Here is a 20,493-nt window from a genome sequence, read left to right as displayed (position 1 = left end):
CCAAACGCTTTTGTCCCGCTAAATTTATCTTCCAACGCACTGTGCGCTCGTCCGTCAAATGCAAAAATAACTGTCACTGTCTAAAATCTTTAGCGCCAACTTCAACTCGGTCAGTAGATGACGTAAAAAACTGACAGTGCAGGAAGATAGGAATCGAACTATCCTTATCTCTATAGTATCTTTTTACTTGCGCCAATCCAGCATAATATTTTTTCTACTCGTAATAAATTCCTTGAAATAATAATTTCTGAATATTTTTTAAAACGTAACTCGCTATGGAAAAAATATTGTTTTATACACGACGATAAAATTGCATTATCGTCTCACGGAATTAATTCACGACGGACAGTTCGACGATAAAATACCATTTTATCGTCTTGTATAAAAAATAACTATAAATTTTATTAATTTTTTAAGCTTTTTATGAAACTTATTATCAAATATAATTTGTGATACTAATATAAAATTTCATATTCGTCATAAGACAGCTTCGGATTTTTTTTCTCAAAAAATATGCGTTGTGGCTTTTTTACAAGAGACAAAAACTGTAGTAAATACTAGAAGGGCCATTTTACGAAAAAAAAAATCGGTCGTCGGTTAAGTTGTAATTAATTTTAAATAAGTGAAAAATATAACTGACAAAACCAATTACTAATTTTAGTTACTAAGATTATAGACAAACATGTGGAATATTTGCTGGTCTTCAAGATGACTGAAATTATTGTCATAATTATTTTTAATATTTGTGAAAATATGTAGTAATTATTGAGAAATATTGAAACCAAAATTTGCGAAAATGATTAAAAAGGAAACTGAAAGGTTGCAATAATTATCATCAACAAAAGCGCATATTGCTTAATTTAATTAGTATAAATGAGAACAGGTTGGTGTTGTCATCAAAGTCGTTAAAAATTGTGGGTGTTTAGAACTATTAGAATCATTTCTATGAAAATTAAATTGTTATGCAACTGATAATGTCACAATCTATTAATTTTCGTATTTAATATATACTCAGATGCAAAAAAGGCAACGGAAACATTTTTCGTCCAGTTTAAAATGTTATATTTTTTTATTTTTAGTCTTAATATATCGTCACCCTAGAATAAGATTGTTCTATAGACCATTTCGATGAAACTGAGAAAACAAGGTTTAAAGTTTAAACTGGATATCCGTGAACACTATATACCAAAATGGTTCTATTAAACATATAAATTAAGGGTAATATAAAAACCTATCAAACATATGTATCTCTTTTACTTTTAGAAGCTTTATTTAAAAGATATTAGTGATTTTAGATTTGGATATAGAACAAATGTGTCTATTAGCTGTGCATTGAGCCGATTTTAGGGATATAGAACAAAATAAGGGGATATAGAATAATATAATACTCATCTATCCAAAAAAATCCTTATGGGTTTTTCGCCACTGCACTGCAAGAAAAATCTACAAAATAAAATAGTTATTTTTTGTAAACACTTCTGCGTTATACCTAAACCGACGCTGCTTGTCAGAATTTGTGTTTACAGTAATAAAAATTTGCCTAAGAAAGAAAAAAATGCTTAACGTTTCGGAAAGTTTTCTCTTTCCGTCGTCCGAAGCAAAAAAAATATAAAGAATCAAGAAAAAAAACTATTTAAAATATTTAAATTGAACTATTCGAGAACACTTTACTTTTTAAAACAGATACGTCTACAAGAAATCGTTGACGTTCTGTTAAAATGACATTATATTAAGTTAAACTTCAAAATTAACAATTACTACTACCTGATAATTACTTAATAAGGTAAAACCAAAAAGTCCAAACTTTCTGTGTGATTATTTTTAAATTTCACGTATGTTATGTTTATTTATGTAATGTTCTTTAAAATCAAAGAAGCGATTGCCATACATTACTAACATCTACAGATGCATGAGCAATACATTTATTTTTATTAGATTGAATTAAAAAAGCCTCTTTTATTTTTCTTTTAGAGGCTATCGCTTCTTTCATTATAATTTTTGGCGTTATTAAAATTTATTCTGTACCCTGTGTCCATGAATGCTGACAAATCTTAGATTTGTGAAAATCTCCCTTTCTTAAATAATCTTTATGTTCTTTAATTCTAACATTTAAGGGTCTAGATGTTTCACCAATGTAAAATTTATCGCATTCACAGGATATTTGGTATATTACATTTTTTGTTTGTTGTTCTGTATTCATTGGTTTAGTATGTGATAAAATTGATCTAAGTGTATTTTGTGTTTTGAAAGATGTTGTATGTTATATTGTTTTCCTATACCTACTTCTTATTTTTTCCGAAACGCCTCGTATGTATGGAATTGTAAGTTGTATATATTGTGTATTGTTATCTTTGTGTCTATGATTTGGGGTTTGGGTCTATTTCTCGTTTAATGTTTTGTCAATAAAATATGGTGGATAATCGTTTTTTATTAATGTATTTTTTATGTGGTTTATATCTTTGTTTAGTGAAATGTCGTCTGTATATATTATTTTTGCCCTATCATATAAACTTTTTATAACACCTTTTTTTACACTTATACTGTGATTAGATGTGAAATTTAAGTATCTATCTGTGTTTGTGGGTTTTCTGTAAACATCTAAAATTAGTTTATTTTTAAATTTTGACACTAAAACATCAAGAAATGGCAAACGCGATTACCTCCCTCTACTTCTAAAGTAAATTTTATGGTAGGTTCGCGAGAGAATTTATATAACGTTATGTTGCCATATTGCAAAAATATCATCAACATAACGCAGCCATATTACAGGCTTTTTTGAAAAACTATTTATTGTATTATTTTCAAAATCTTCCATAAAAATATTACTTAACAAAGGAGAGAGAGGTGATCCCATTGCCATACCGAAATCTTGTTGAAAAAATTCATTATTTAATTGGAAATAAGTAGTTTTAACACAAAGTGTCAACAATTCCAAAATACTATCTATGTTTAATTTTGTTCTATCTATTAAATGTGTATCTTGTTCTAATCTATCCCTAACTATTTTAAGTGATTTATCTACCGGCACATTAGTGAAAAGACTAACAACGTCAAAACTAACCATTAAACTGTGAGGTGTTATATTAATTTCTGAATGTTTTTCTATAAAGTGTGGTGTGTTTTTAATGTATGAATCGGTGTTATTTGCAATCGGATTTAATATGTCTAGTAAAAATTTTGCTAAAGTATGGCATGGAGAATTTATACTACTGACTATAGGTCTAAAAGGTATACCCTGTTTGTGTATTTTCGGTAAACCGTATAAATGAGGTGGTTTACTGTAATGGGGTGTTAATAATGTTCGTTGTAAGTCTGTTAATATATGTTTTTATTTGTATAAAGTTCTGTATATTTTTCTTTCAATAGTTGGTGTTGGGTCTTTTGAAAGTTTTGTGTAACTACCCTTATTTATAAGATCTGTAATTTTGTTATTATATTCGTCTAAATCTATAACTACTGTAGCATTACTTCTATCTGCTTGTAATATTTTAATTGTTTTGTCTGTTTTTAAATTTTTAATAGCTAACCTTTCTTCTCTATTAATATTAGGTTTAAATTTAATAGGTCTTTCTAGAATAATTTTTGACCTAACACGATATTCATCCGCGTGTTCTAAAGGTAATTTTTGTGCTATATTTTCAATAGCAGAAGCCAAATCTAATTTTGAAACGTTTTTATCAGTTACGCTAAAATTTAAACCTTTTGATAAAACTGATAAGACATTAACTAAAAACACCATAAAAAATAAAAACCTAAAATACAATAGTAGTAATTATTCGTCCGCATTGTTTATTAAAAACTATCATTTTTTTTTCCGCCCATTTGTTTGATATGTATAGTGTTTAGAATAACTTAATCAGATATCTGATTTTTAACTTTTATTGGATTATTTAAATGTTTTTTTAGCTATCTCTAGTATTGATAGTATTAGATAACGATTGAGCAGGCAATTGAGTTGAAGCAGCTGGTTTCACGATATTCCAAAGTGTAAAACATTCGAATTTGCTAACAAAGCAGGCAATCAGTGCTTTTCAAACGAACGATTGGGAAGTCAATTGAGTTGAAGCAGCGGGTTTCACGAAATTCCAAAGTGAGAAACATTCGAATTTGCTAACAAATCAGACAATCAGTGCTTTTCAAACGAACTATTGAGCAGTCAATTGAGTTGAAGTAGCTGGTTTCACGAAATTCCAAAGTGTGAAACATTCGAATTTGCTAACAAATCAGGCAATCAGTTCTTTTCAAACGAACGATTGAGCAGTCAATTGAGTTGAAGTAGCTGGTTTCACGAAATTCCAAAGTGTGAAACATTCGAATTTGGTAACAAATCAGGCAACCAGTGCTTTTCAAACGAACCGATTTGCCGCCTATTTGTTATACGAACGTTTAGTAGTGCAATTTCACCCACTTAAAACAAAAGCCTTAAATTTAAATAAAAACAGATACATACATTGTGTGTTAGAGAGAAAGAGGTCGAGAATAAATGGATATAGAACAATCTAATTTTTATGCATAGTAACATATTTTTTGATCTGGTATTTTCGTTCCATATCCACTTCTTAGGATAAAGAACACAATGATTCTATTTTTTTTTTCTATTACAAACTGTAGTATGTGGGCTTACATAGTGATTTTTGTATGTAGGCCATTATGTGGTTTCGCGACTTTCAAATTAATATGGATATAGTACAAAATATTAGATTTTTTTTTCTTTATTTGTGAATTTGGCTATATTGTTTTTGTGGATATAGAACAAGCTAATTCTGCATAAAAACAATGGTGTACGTAACTCATTTTACCCCAAAAGTGGATATAGAACAACCTAATTCTAGGGTAACGATATACTTGATTTTTTTAGAAAATTGTATATGTTACTGTAAATGTCCGAAATGCGGTAAAACCTAGGATAAGCGCGCTAAACCTAGGATTTACCATGTGGTTAAAGCCCGAAAACTATTTATTTTGCTTCCATTTCGGACTTTTACCGGACCTATCTTAGGATTTACCACACCGCATTGGTAAAAGTACGAATAAGCAGGTGGTAGTAAAAACTTACCAACCCCACCAAATAACCACCTAACCAATGCATTAACACCCCCCAAATAACCAGGCTGACCAATGCATTAACTTGTCGATATTGTTGCTATAAGAAAAATAATTCGTACTTTTACCAATGCGGTGTGGTAAATTCTAAGATTTACTTACGTTTGGGTCCGGTAAAAGTCCGAAATGGAAGCAAAATAAAGAAGTTTTCGGGCTTTTACCACTTGCTTTTGCTAAATCCTAGGTTTAGCGCGCTTATCCTAGGTTTTACCGTATTTCGGACATTTACAGTGACATATATAAATATATCAACTTTAATTCGTAAACTCAGTTTATTATAAACTTAATATTTGTATTATTACAAGGTTAATTGAAGAGTTGTTTTTTACCTTATCTTTAAAACACCCTGTGCAATAATTTCTTAAACTAATTTTCCTAAAATACTATTTTTTGGTCAGAACCATGTCTCCTGAATATTTTATTTTTTGACTCATTTCAAGACATACCTACCTTGGTAAATTTTTAAGGGCAAAATCAACTTGCGACAAACATTTTGCAATTTTTTGAAGTAAGGTTACTTTTTAATGTTATTCTTCATCATGACGAGATGGTTTTGGTGATTATTGTTGTGTAGGTATTTATTATTGTTGTGTACGATTGGATATGGTTCTTAGTGTCGCAGATTGTGCAAAAGTCATTGATCTTGTTGAAGATGGTCGTTATTACAGTATTATTAGCCGACCATAATAATAGATATTGTAGGCTATTAAGATCGGCAAAAAAAAGTTTTTTTTTAATTTCACTCAAAATGAGTTATTTGGGTCATAAATGACCTAAATACAAAATATTTTCATGGTGTCTGTCTGTCTGTCCGTCTGTCCGTCTGTCCGTCTGTAACACGATAACTCAATAACCGCTAAACCGATTTTAACCAAATTTGGCACAAAAATACTGTGGCACCCGTAAATCTGGCCATTAGTTTTTGGTGGGGGTGGGGGGTTGGTAAGGGGGTATGGGAGGGGGTTAAAGTTTATAAAAAATCGTAACTCCAAAATTACAGTAGCTAGCGAAACGCGGTTTTCAATTTAAGATTAGGAATAATATTTGCAACAAAATTTGTAATAACATCAAAATCAGTCAAAGTCGCAGCTTTTCAGATAATTGAAACTAAAAGAACTGCCTACCAACTTTTTATTAACATATTTTAGTATGGGCGGCTATACGTGCTTCCCGGCGCCATTTTTTTTAATATCCTTAGTTCTGTTAGTGTTATTAATATTTATTAAAACCAAACCTGTATCGTTACTTTTTAACATTTTTTAAATTTTAATATAGAATCAATGTCGATATGACACTATGACAATAGTCACCAAAACCACCTCGTGATGTTAAAAAATAACATCATAATAGTGATAGTTAAAAAAATTGGAAATTATTGGTGGCAAGTTCATTTCGCTCTTGAAAATTAACCAAGGTATGTGTTGACATGAGTCAAAAAATAAAATGTTCAGAAGACGTGGTTCTGATCGAAAAGTAATTTTTAATATAAGTTACTGACAAAATTATTGCATAGGGTGTTTTAAAAAGGTAATAAACATTAACCCTGTGTAATAAGCGAAATACTATACTTCATAAAAAACTTAGTCTATGAATTAAAGTTGCTAGATTTATACCGGGTGTTGCGTCGAGCGGGACATAGGAAATCCTATGTAAATTTTAATGGGGTCAATTATTGGCTTCCCTAATTATTTTAGAGAATAATTCTATTTAGGTTTATTGAAGAGCACTAAAACCCACATTCAAAAGAATAACTTTAGATATTTTTGATTAGCCCGTTTACGAGTTATCGCCGAATTCTTTTTAAATATTTCTCCTTTCTTATGGCCCCGTATTTACTTATGAGCACCAATCAAGGTAAAAAATAACTGTCAAATGAAGTTGCCATTTCAGAAATTTATCTATTTAGTGCTTTATTATTATTATTAAAAACTCATACCTACATCGAAAATATTAGCCATGAATTACACTACCGAAGAAAAAGTATCGATGATTAAATGGTATTATCAAGGAAATAGTTATCAAAAGGTGTCGGACATGTTAGCTGCTCTGTATCCGAATAGACCGATACCTGGAAAATCTACAATTACTCATATTCAACACTCAATACAGATTTGAGACCAAAGGTACCCTAATAAATAACTGCAGATGTGAAGCAAGGCAGGAACAAAGAAAAGATGCAAGAAATGATACCGACTTGGAAGTTTTATTGTGCGTGGAAGAGAACGATGGAAAGATCAGCACAAGGAAATTTGAGGATGAAATAGGAATAGATCACACTACAGCGTTTCGAATTTTGAAACGACATAAATACTATTCCTTCAAATATGAAAAGCACCAAGAGCTACGAGATGGGGACGAAATACGGCGGCAGGTGTTTTGTTTTGATATGATGGAAAGAGCAAACACGAATAGGGAATTTTTAAAAAACATATGTTTCACTGATGAATGCACGTTTACCTTAAGTAATGAACCCAATGTTCAAGATTATCGATATTGGAACAAAGAAAACCAACACAGGTTTGTCGAAACAAGGACGCAATATCCATAGAAAGTAAATGTTTGGGCAGGGATATTCGGACACAATATTATCGGGCCATTATTTCTTACGCGACATTTAAATGCAGAATATTATTTGGAACTACTCGAAAATCATATTTTACCTGCTTTACATGATGCCGCTAGAAAAAATCAGGAAGTTTGGTACCAAATGCATGGCTGCCCGGCACATAGTACCCTGGCTGTTCGGGAATATTTAGAAAATAGTTTTAACGGAAACGTTATTGGCCTAAATCATACAGTAAATTGGCCAGCAAGGTCTCCTGATATTTCGCCAAATGATTTCTTTCTCTGGGGCCATTTAAAAAACAGGATAAACAAGGATAAAAAATACCCAAATCTAGACGAGTTAAAAAATGCTATTTCTACCGAATGCAATAGAATTTCAGTTTACCAACTAGCGAATGTAAGAAGAGAATTTTATGATCGCCTGGGTTATTGTCTAGCAGTCAATGGAGGAATATTTGAATATCTTCTTAAATCCTTAAGTTCTAACAATTTAATATTACCTAAATTAATAAGTTATTGAATATTGTAATAATACTATAATTAACCTTGTAATTGATTACTTTGTTTTACTTTAATTCATATTAATTTGTATTTATAAAAACATAGTGTTTTCAATAATAATAAAGCACTAAATAGGTAAATTTCTGAAATGACAACTTCATTTGACAGTTATCTTTTACTTTGACTGGTGCTCATAAGTAAATACAGGGCCATAAGAAAGGAGAAATATTTAAAAAGAAATCGGTGATAACTCGTAAACGAGCTAATCAAAAATATCTATAGTTATTCTTTTGAATGTGGGTTTTAGTGCTCTTCAATAAACCTAAATAGAATTATTCTCTAAAATAATTAGGGTAGCCAATAATTGACCCGATTAAAATTTACATGGGATTTCCTATGTCCCGTCCGACGATGCAACACCCGGTATACAGTTTGCTAAAAAAATCATGAAAGTAGGGTTAAAAGTAAGAAAGATATAACACTTTAAACTTCACGAAAAATTTTTTCGTTGTGTTTTTTTGAGTGTATTTTCCAATATTTAAATAACTTCCAACACAGAACGTCTTGGGAACATTTTCTTAATATTTTCCAAAGAAAGTGATGAATATATAACAGATTAAAATTTAAATCTCTTAAAGTTGTCCGGTGCATAAACCGAATTGATTTGACAGTTTAGACGTGATTTGAATAGTTATTCTCGATGTCATTGTATTACACTATAGCCGCTCATTCCTATTTACATAATGCGCGCTTCTTGCAAAATGCATTATTAATTCCCAGAGGGCGATTTGGAATGTTTATGTCTCATATCGGTACGTTCTCAGAATATTATTATGTAGGTACCTTTTAAATTTAATTTTTGTTAAAACTAAACACATCAAAATACTGCAATTTTACTTTTGTCCTCATCTAGGGGACAAAATGTTAGGACCCAAGATGCAGTAAGTTTTATAGGCAGATATTCTTGATTTGTTATAAAGGGTATTTCAATAAGTATATCAACACGTTACAACAATTACAAGAAATGTTAAACATATATACCTGGGCATACGAGGCTTTGGGCCTTAAGCTAATCATCGACAAAACCAAAATCATGTGCACTCCCCCGAAAGATCACAACAATGCTATAAAACTCGGAGAAGAACTATTGGAATATGTAGCGGAATTCAATTACCTCGGCAGTTTGATTTCGGAAAAGGCGAATATCGACTCTGAAATTCAGCACAGGATTAGCAACGCCTCAAGAGCATTTTGGAAATTAAAAGACAGGGGTCTCTACAATCATGACTTGAGTACAAAAACGAAACTTGCAGTGTGCCGAGCAATTATAATCCCCACCATTTTATATGGGAGCGAAACCTGGGTGCCGTACCGCCGACACATGAACGCATTCTCGCAACAAAATCCCGCTTAAGATGGGCTGGTCACGTATGCAGACTGCAAGATAACCGCATACCAAAATCTCCGCTTTACGGTGAGCTTGTAGACGGTAAGAGGAGGCCGGGTGGACAACTCAAAAGGTACATACAGGACATTTTCCACGAAAACTTAAAGGGGATTAATATGCAGAATGAGTGGGAGGAAGCAGTTCAAAATAGAACTCAGTGGCACAAATTACCTATTACAGATGCGAAAGAAAACGACTGCATCGGAAACCGCTCGGCAAACCCGACACGCCTATTGAGTGGTGTAAATACACCAGTCGTTTAGTCCGGAAGCCCTTGCTGTGTCGTATTCATTTGCTGAAGCTCGCTGGTGTGACATAGTGCGTGGTTATATGTTTGTTTTTAAAAACGCGTGTAGGATTTTTGTTGAACTTTCGAACTGTTATTTCTAAGTTTGTATATCTTATTTAAAATGGGATACAAATGTGTTTATTTATACTGTTCTACAAAAACCGGAGGAGGAAAATCACTTTTTAGGTTCCCAGAGGATAAGTTAAGGTAAGGAAAAATGATTAATAAGTAGGTATTAGGTATTATTCGCCCTTTTGTAATAGGAATTATTGTAATTTAGTATTTTCAAACTGATAAAATATCTAAGTACATTCTGATTTAAATGAACAAAAATAGAAAAAATGAAATGTTCTTTTGCTGGAGTTTGTATTTTAAAACCCCAAAACAGGTGTGTCTTTATTCTTGCCGGCTTGCCTGCATTGTATGCAACATTATTTTAAATAAAACTACGTTCCTCTTATTTTTAAGATCTGTTCATAAATTATGATAAAGCCACGAATCTTTATACGTGACTCATCGCTTGACGAAGTTAGAATCGACACGTACGCTCTGTTTTTTTACATTAAGAACGTGATATTTTACGGCAGATGTAGTGTTATAATCCCGTCCTCATTTTAATTAAATTTGTAATATTAGTTTAGGAATGTCCCATCTCCAATATAAACCTTCATACCTCTGAGGTCATAAACGACCCTACAATATAATTCTAATTGATAAGTAATACCGTATGATCGAATAAAAACGGCGTCCAGTTGGCTTGGAAATGACGATCGATGGCATTTCCTATATAAATTTACATATAAAATGCCAGCGATCTTCATTTCATAGCCATCGCTGACGCTGTTTCTATTCGATCATACGGTACTAACCTTTGGAAATTTTGATCATAAATTTATATAGCTTTTGCAGACGTCTGTCTACCTAAACAATGTAAGTTTAGGGCAGTGTAAGTAAGGCAGTAGGTTTTTAAACATCTGGTCTAATCATCGGCGTCTGCACTCCCCCTACTCACTCTAAAATGCTAGTGTGGTTTTTAATTCTGTCAACTTTGGCATGGTTGACAAATGACAAATCGCCTTTTGTGGATTGACTCGTTTTTGTCTTTCAAGTTTTTTATTTTTATTAGAATACATAATACGTAGCACCGAATAATAATATAGCAAGAAGAGTCACTCTAAATCCCGCCCTATTTTACGTTATTTCCACGTGGCTGTGTTTTTTAGCGGAAGCTCTTATTTGAAATCGGTGTGTTTTTTTGTACGGAGTATATTTATTAAACTTGTTACCTAGCTCTATTGGTCAAAACTTACTAAATTGAGATCATCCATCTTGACGTGATGTTCTTTTTTTAAAAAATGTTTTTATTTGTCTATTTATTTTCATAAAAAAACGTTTATGTTCAAAAGTTAAAATTTTTAGATTATTTTGCCTCGGATTGTGCTTTTTTAGGTCATTAAGTTTGTTATTATTTTAGATTTTGTTCTGTGTAAATAAATATACACAATTAATATATTTATGTAACATAATATGTTTGTTTATTATACGTTATCCTATTTCAAATACATACCGACCAGACTTTATACTATTTACATTTAATTCCATCCGCCGCGCCGCATTTATTTGTGAAGAAACCCCGTATTCGAACGCTCGACCCAGCGGCTGCATACGACCATAACATTTTTTGCTACCGCCGCGGCTCGTCTTTGTAAACGCCACATGAAAGCTAGAATGCCGACTGACCCTTCTTGTTATATTATTATTCGGTATATGTAGGTACAAACACGACAATTTAAGTAAGTTTGTCTGCCATATACATATACCATAAAATGCAAACCGGCTTAATTTTACAACTTAGGGCCTTAATTAATGTATATATGTATATTTCCTACGAATATATATGACGAGCAATCTATTAAATTACTGTGAGATTTTATGCCTCGATCACATATTGGTGCAGATTATTTTAACCGAAACAAATAATAACGCAAACTATACATTGATGCGGATTGTCTATGAACTCTTTCTGAAGGTCACAGAAACCGAAACGCGGAATTCGGTGTACTTTCGCATCTGTTATAGTTAATTTGTGTCAGTGGAGAAAAATTGTAAACTCAGTTAACAGCGACAACCAAAAAGTAAAGAGGCAATAAAGCAATGAGATTTTTGAATGTCCGGGGTGCGGTAGGCAAATAACGTCACGTATCGGGCTTTTCAGTCACAGAAAAGCTCATGAAAGAAAACGCCTTGCGTGACCATCTTCTGACGTGTGTCGCATACTTGTCAGCGAGTAATGGCATTTTATTTTAAATCTGATATACCACTAACAATGACAATGATAATGTATGTTTTATATGTACGAGTATATACATAAAATCAATAGATGTCTTATTAATTCAATTATGACCATTTTGGCCTCAAAATATGTTTGATTTTATTTGATTCCATTAGCATTTTTTTTTATTTTACGTTTTTTCTCTCAGTGTGCCAAATGGCCACGACTTCTCTGGCAGCACACAATTTTTTTGTTGAAATTTTCCATTACTGCTGAACACATTTCTGGAGTTATGTCACGAATTATTCGTTAATTTGACAGAATTTTTTCTACAATATACATTTAGACAAAATGTAAAAGAAACGTAAGGAAATACAATATCCATATAACTTACTTAATTTCCTATAATTAAACAAGAATTGTTAGTTCTGACCCAACCTCTTCATTATATATTATTAGCGATAATTTACTTTGCAGTACTTAGACAATTTTAATTATATAGTTTATGTAAACTGTCTAATTGAATAAACTCAGTTGCGAAAGATGCGTTAACTCATTAGTAATGAAAACTATTCATTAGATATGTAATTGAAAAAGGTAATTATTCAGACTCAATATAAATATATTCTGATGTGCAAAGAAAAAATATAATTTAATCTTAAAAAACAGCCACTATATTAGCACGACAACATTAGTCTACTAATTAAAATACATTATTCTTAAGTCCAATATTTAAATTTACTTCGTAATCGAAATCGTAGATTATTTTATGATAATTATGGTGCCATGCGAATTATGGTGTCACTTAAGAGTCTATTACGCAGGGCCGGACTTAACGAAGTTGCCGCCCCAGACTAAAAAAAAATTGCCGCCCCTTAACATTTTTTTTTGATTAAAAAAATTACGGATATAAAAAACATTTATTTGAATACAGGACCAACAACAGAATAGACCGACAGAACAGATCAACACAGAACATAAAATAAATATTAAAATATTCATATAAAATGGCAACAAACGAACAACAAAGCTATAAGGTTTGCTTATATGCCTATAAAGGTTTCCTACGTACTTTTTTGTTCGCAAAATTATCAATTACTTCATCGTAATTGATAATTTTTAAAAGGTCGGATTCAATATGTAAAACTGCCAAATGATTTAGACGTTCTGTTTCCATAGTGGACCGTAAATAAGTTTTAATACGTTTCAATGCAGAAAACGAGCGTTCAGAAGAACAGTTAGTAATAAAAGTACATGTGAAGATTCTTAATGCTATGAAAGTATTTGGAAACAGGTCTTGAGCGTTTTTTTCATAAATTACTTTAACAAGCTCTCTAGCAGATTGTTTTGCTGACTTAATGCATTTTATAAATTCACGAAAATGTATTAATTCATTAGGCATTGACTCATCTAAATCATTTGGATAACAGGTTATTAAATGTCTGGACTTATCGGTAATGTCGTCAATTTGGTTGAAAAGTCATTGTGGGCACTTTTCCTGTAGGAAAAATTTTAAGGATTAATTTATCAATAATAACATTAAATACATTTATCCTAAAATCGTCCGTAGCGTTAAATAGAGTTTCATTATCACTAGTTTCATCAAATTGTCGTTTCCGTTTCACTTTTCTCTTTTTATCTGCCGCATATTCTTTCTCAACGAACAATTCTATGGCCCTTCTTTCATATTCCTCAAATGATTTAGTATTATCTAGATTTCTAATTTCAGAAAAATAATTTTCCAATGAGCTATATAAATCTGCAGCAAGTTGTAGATCAATATCCACCATTTGAAGCTTTTATTGACCGCATCTAATCTATTTAAAACGTCTCTCCAAAATACCGCCATAAAACCCATTTCTAGGCTTTTGAATTGTTTAAGGAGACTAGAAGCATCTAATCGGGTTTTAGGCTTTTCGGTATCGTCTTCAGAAATTGACTCCAACGTGGATTTTATTTCATTGGAAGACAAAGATAGTGATTGGCAAGCTTCATTTCGTGCAGACCAACGTGTTTTTGATAAATTTTTGAATGTTTTTAAATTTATTTTTTATATTCGAGGTATTTATGTATTAAAGGCAGATTCTGGGGCTAATCTTAATACAATTAAGCGACACGGTGGATGGAAGTCCAGTACCGTAGCGGAGAATATAAAAGACTCTTTACAAAATAAAACGAGTATTGTAGTATCGAGTATAGCACCAGTGCTAAAAGTAAATGACTTTTATCTACAACCGTTTAGTTATAACGTTTTTACATTACTATTTTTTTAGTATTTCAGTTACGTTATGAGATTCATAACACAACTAGTGATGTTATGAATCTATAACACAACTAGTTTTTATAATAATGAAAAACAACTACGAACATCTAAATATATTAACTTTTCCGGCAATGATTCCGTGGTACGTACTGCGGCAACTTCTACATCTGAAGGGAGACTTTCGGAATCGCTCATCGTAATTTTTAAAATGATTTTTCTGGGCAAAAAGTGCTCGCGTTTACTTGACAGGGCAAACTGACTTTTCAGAAAAAAATGTGACAAAGGTCATAGTTAAAGGTGGGCGAGTAGTAAACGAAAATTAAAACAGCATTTTCTTATTTTTCGGTTGTAGATAAAACGTTGTACATGACACGTGCGTTTAAACATGATTACAAGACTCGTGTGATTAGAACGATTCTAATCGTTCACACTCGTTGTTGTAATCATGTTCATAAACGCACTTGTACAGGGTGAGTCAACGATAGAGTAAAGTCCATTATCTCATTTGTTTCAAGGTTTACGAAAAATGTTTAATATAAAAGTTATAGGGATGGTTAAGATACACATTTTAAAATTATTATAGATTATACAAGGCGCTTCAAAAAAGTGTGGCGGCTATAACATATGTTTTTTTAAATGCAACACCCTATTTTTTATTTTATTTTTAGATTTTGCGTAAAATTCCATAACTTTTTATATATAATATGATATACCTAAAATTATTAGTTTTTGTAATATTTCAATTTATTTAAACAAATGTTAAATTGCAGTGTGGTAAAAAATTGTCAGTGGTGCCATTGTTTCTGAAGTTGGAGTACCAAAATTTGGTAGGAGAGTTTTGTAGAGATGAAAAAAAAAGATATATGTAAAGATATTTTAGTTAAATGATACAGGGTGTTCAAAATATATTTATGAATTTCAACTACTTAAAATTAAAAAATCTCAAATTTTTTAAATGGGACACCCTATATATTATCATTTTTTCTGATAGATTTGACAAAACTCTTCAACTTTTATTAAGTATGTCATATCCCTATTTTTAATAGTTTGCAATTTATTCCCATTTTTTCTATTTTTACCCATATTTTTAATACAATTACCCTATAAAATCATAGTTGCCATGACAAAACAAAACTATTTATTACTTACCTTTAACAAGTAGCTTCATAATTAGTTACAATTGCTGGTATTAGTTAAAATTAATTAACTTCACTCAAATAAACTAAATCGCAGTAGTGAATTTCTTGGTGTATTTCTATATTATAAAAGATGACACTTGGAATTTTTTGTCGGGGCGAATAGCCACAGATTAGGGTAATATTAGATTACCTAATTGCCAAAGACTACTGATATATGAATTTTCTTCGACATACAGTATAGTTTTTTTCTCGTAGTAATTCTGATTTATAATTCATTTGGTAAAGCCAATATTACTACTGCCACGAAACCGTCCCATTACACGATGCAGATAATATAGTTAGTAAGTTTTCTAGATAATATACATCTATCCTTATAGTAGTTAGCAAAGTACTATATAATAAATAGTACTGAACCAAAAAATGTGGTTTTCTAAGCTTCTCCGTGTATATCATTCACATTGACTAATTCATGTCAAGAAAATCTGTTATCTCTACCATTTATACTTACTTATTACAACAAATTAAACTAAAATTCAAATTTTATTCTGAACTTGCTTAACAGACATGAAATTGTCATAATTATTACTTTTTGTCATGGCAACTATGATGTTATAGCGCAATTGTATTAAAAATATGGGTAAAAATAGAAAAAATAGGAATTAATCGCAAACTAATAAAAATAGGTATATGACATTCTTAACAAAAGTTGAAAAGTTTGGTAAAATCTATGAGAAAAAAGGATAATATATAGGGTGTTCCATTTAAAAAAATTGAAATTCCTTAATTTTAATTAGTTGAAATTCCTAAATATATTTTGTACACCCTGTAACATCTAACTAAAATATCTTTACATAGGTCTTTTTCTATATCTCTATAAAATTCTCCTACCAAATTTTAGTTGTCCAACTTCAGAATCAATGCCATCATTGACAATTTTTTAACCCACTGCAATCTAACATTTGTTTAAACAAATTTAAATATAACAAAAACTATTAATTTTAGGTACATAACATTATATATAAAAAAGTAATGGAATTTTACGCAGAATCTAAAAATAAAATAAAAAATAGGGTGTTGCATTTAAAAAAACATATGTTATATTTGCCACACTTTTTTGAAGCACCCTGTATACTGTGTAATAATTTTAAAATGTGTATCTTAACCATCTCTATAACTTTTATATTTAATATTTTTTTGTAAACCTCGAAACAAATGAGATAATGGACTTTACTCTATCGTTGACTTGACCCTGTACTGTAAATAACTACCGTATGATCGAATAAAAACGGCGGCCAGTTGGCTGGGAAATGACGATCGATGACATTTCCCATATAAATTTACATATAAAATGACAGCGATCTTCATTTTATAGCCATCGCTGACGCCGTTTTTATTCGATCATACGGTATTACCATCAGTGACATAATGTCACATTTTAGGCAATGACAGCATGCGTTAAAAATTACATTTTTACTGACGTTTGTAGAAAAAATACTTTATTATCTATACTGTGTTTTTAATCAGACGGTGTTTTCTTTGAGGAATTATCGAAAATTTTATGTCAAGGCAAGAAAAATTTTTCAGGAGAACCAACCTGAATTAAGCTACGAAAAAGGCATTCCAAGGGTACGACCGCTCAGTATTTATGTGCTCTAGTATATGTGTCCAGCGCAAGTGGCTTTCTATGTACAAAGCGACGGCGACGCCACGTAGCACCCAAGGCTGCGACCGGTCCTGTCTAGGTGTAAAATAAATGCTTGTGTAACGTAATCATACTTAATAACCGTTGAAAATTACAGATCGGAGCGATTTTCCCAATTCGCTGAATGCCACCTGCCGATTGTTTGACGCGGTTGTGCAAAAATGTGACATGAAAATGATGCGAATTACATATGAGATTACCTAGGAAAATATATTCTTTCCATAGCGTTTTTTTGTTCTAGGTACCATCTCTTTATTATTCCTCACGATATGTTCCCAGTTTTCATATTTGACAAGTGATTATTATTGTAATAACCAGAATAACCTGTGTATTTCGCACTGAATAACAAATAAATAATATTTTATAAACTAATCAAAACGAATTAGGGATCACATATACCGGGTGTTGCATCGTCGAGCGGGACATAGGAAATCCCATGTAAATTTTAATGGGGTCAATTATTGGCTTCCCTAATTATTTTAGAGAATAATTCTATTTAGGTTTATTGAAGAGCACTAAACCCCACATTCAAGAGAATAACTTTAGATATTTTTGATTAGCCCGTTTACGAGTTATCGCCCGATTTCTGTTTAAATATTTCTCCTTTCTTATGGCCCTGTATTTACTTATGAGCACCAGTCAAGGTAAAAGATACCTGTCAAATGAAGTTGTTATTTCAGAAATTTATCTATTTAGTGCTTTATTATTGTTATTAAAAACTCATACCTACATCGAAAATATTAACCATGAATTACACTACCGAAGAAAAAGTATTGATGATTAAATGGTATTATCAAGGAAATAGTTATCAAAAGGTGTCGGACATGTTTGCTGCTCTGTATCCGAATAGACCGATACCTGGAAAATCTACAATCGCAAGGAATATCCAGAGATTTGAGACCAAAGGTACCCTAATAAATAACTGCAGATGTGAAGCAAGGCAGGAACAAAGAGAAGATGCAAGAAATGATACCGACTTGGAAGTTTTATTGTGCGTGGAAGAGAACGATGGAAAGATCAGCACAAGTAAACTTGAGGATGAAATAGAAATAGATCACACTACAGCGTTTTGAATTTTGAAACGACATAAATACTATTCCTTCAAATATGAAAAGCACCAAGAGCTACGAGATGGGGATAGATACGCCGGCAGGCGTTTTGTTTTGATATGATGGAAAGAGCACACACGGAGAGGGAATTTTTAAAAAACATATGTTTCACTGACGAATGCACCTTTACCTTAAATAATGAACCGAATGTTCAAAATTATCGATATTGGAACAAAGAAAACCAACACAGGTTTGTCGAAACAAGGACGCAATATCCACAGAAAGTAAATGTTTGGGCAGGGATATTCGAACACAATATTATCGGGCCATTATTTCTTACGCGAAATTTAAATGCAGAATATTATTTGGAACTACTCGAAAATCATATTTTACCTGCTTTACATGATGCCGCTAGGAAAAATCAGGAAGTTTGGTACCAAATGGATGGCTGCCCGGTACATAGTACCCTGGCTGTTCGGGAATATTTAGACAATAGTTTTAACGGAAACGTTATTGGCCTAAATCATACAGTAAATTGGCCAGCAAGGTCTCCTGATATTTCGCCAAATGATTTCTTTCTCTGGGGCCATTTAAAAACAGGATATACAAGGATAAAAATACCCAAATCTAGACGAGTTAAAAAATGCTATTTCTGCCGAATGCAATAGAATTTCAGTTTACCAACTAGCGAATGTAAGAAGATAATTTTATGATCGCCTGGGTTATGGTCTAGCAGTCGATGGAGGAATATTTGAACATCTTCTTAAATCCTAAAGTTCTAACAATTTAATAGTACCTAAATTAATAAGTTATTGAATATTGCAATAATACTATAATTAACCATGTAATTGATTACTTTATTTCACTTTAATTCATATTAATTTGTATTTATAAATACATCTTTAAGATTTCCGATGTAGGAATGAGTTTTCAATAATAATAAAGCACTAAATAGGTAAATTTCTGAAATGACAACTTCATTTGACAGTTATCTTTTACCTTGACTGGTGCTCATAAGTAAATACAGGGCCATAAGAAAGGAGAAATATTTAAAAAGAAATCGGCGATAACTCGTAAACGGGCTAATCAAAAATACCTAAAGTTATTCTTTTTGTGGGTTTTAGTGCTCTTCAATAAACCTAAATAGAATTATTCTCTAATATAATTAGGGAAGCTAATAATTGACCCCATTAAAATTTACATGGGATTTCCATGGGATACTGTTGTCCGTCCTGCTGGCTATATTGCCATTTGAGTCATTTGACTCTGTGGATCCTATTATTACCTGGTTCTTTTGTCGTATCCACTCTATTCTTTTACGGTCTCCCTTGGTTATTTCCAGCATATTTTGTTCAATTTATTGTTATTGTGCGACCTGCAGTTTCCTTATGATGTCCGTTTTAAGTGTTCAGGTTTTGCATGCATAGGTCATGGCATTCTAGATTTGAATATGATTTAGTTTCTTCTATAAGAACTCCATGCTAACTTAACTATTATCATTGCTAACTGACCTATTATTAGAGACCATATCTTGTTAGTGCATAATGTTTAGTAAGTAGGTCTTTTTAGTGTTCCTTAATTCATTTTTTGATTACATTAAGAACTAAATTTAATTTTCTAAGACTTGTTTTCCCCATATACAACGATCATCTGTTAATAATATCAATGAAAATGTAGGTATTTATTAAGATTGAACCAATATTATGTATTATTTCATATTTACATCATGTGTGAAGTAATTACAATAAGAAATACTGGTTGAAAACAACTGGTACCGCTTCTAAACTAGTTTAAGGTCAATAATTTGAACTTAAATTGATCTAGTAGCTTATTACGTTTCAATAACATTACAAGTACTACCAAAATCAATATTATTAAGAAATCGACTGATATATAACAGTCAAACTAGGGATAATTACGTAGTCAATCAAATAACTCCTGATTTTAGTTAAAATACATATCAAAATAACTCACCTTGAATATTACAGATAAACCAGATCACAACAGACTGTCCACCAAGTTATCTATCGACCCTATACACTGATCGAAATCGTTCCAAAACGATCGCAGAGTACCAACAAGAGGAAGAAAACAAACACTCGCGAGTACCGTTGCTCGGCGTCGGGTTCGTGCCACGGATGATGACTCTCGGCAGAAGACTGG

General features: G+C 31.7%; 1 protein-coding gene across 1 annotated transcript in view; it reads right to left on the bottom strand.

Moving 5' to 3' along the window:
- Positions 1-20,493, bottom strand: part of LOC115890696 — a 317,145-nt gene extending 296,652 nt beyond the window's left edge. The window contains exon 1 of the mRNA XM_030911002.1: positions 20,305-20,493. The gene's annotated coding sequence lies outside the window, so the exon portion shown is untranslated. The remainder of the gene's footprint in view (positions 1-20,304) is intronic.

The sequence above is a fragment of the Sitophilus oryzae genome, unplaced genomic scaffold (genome assembly GCF_002938485.1).
Source record: "Sitophilus oryzae breed Bouriz unplaced genomic scaffold, Soryzae_2.0 scaffold_907_pilon_pilon, whole genome shotgun sequence".
Lineage (NCBI taxonomy): Eukaryota > Metazoa > Arthropoda > Insecta > Coleoptera > Curculionidae > Sitophilus > Sitophilus oryzae.
Note: the sequence above shows the minus strand (reverse complement) of the source record. Positions and strands in the feature narration are given on the sequence as shown.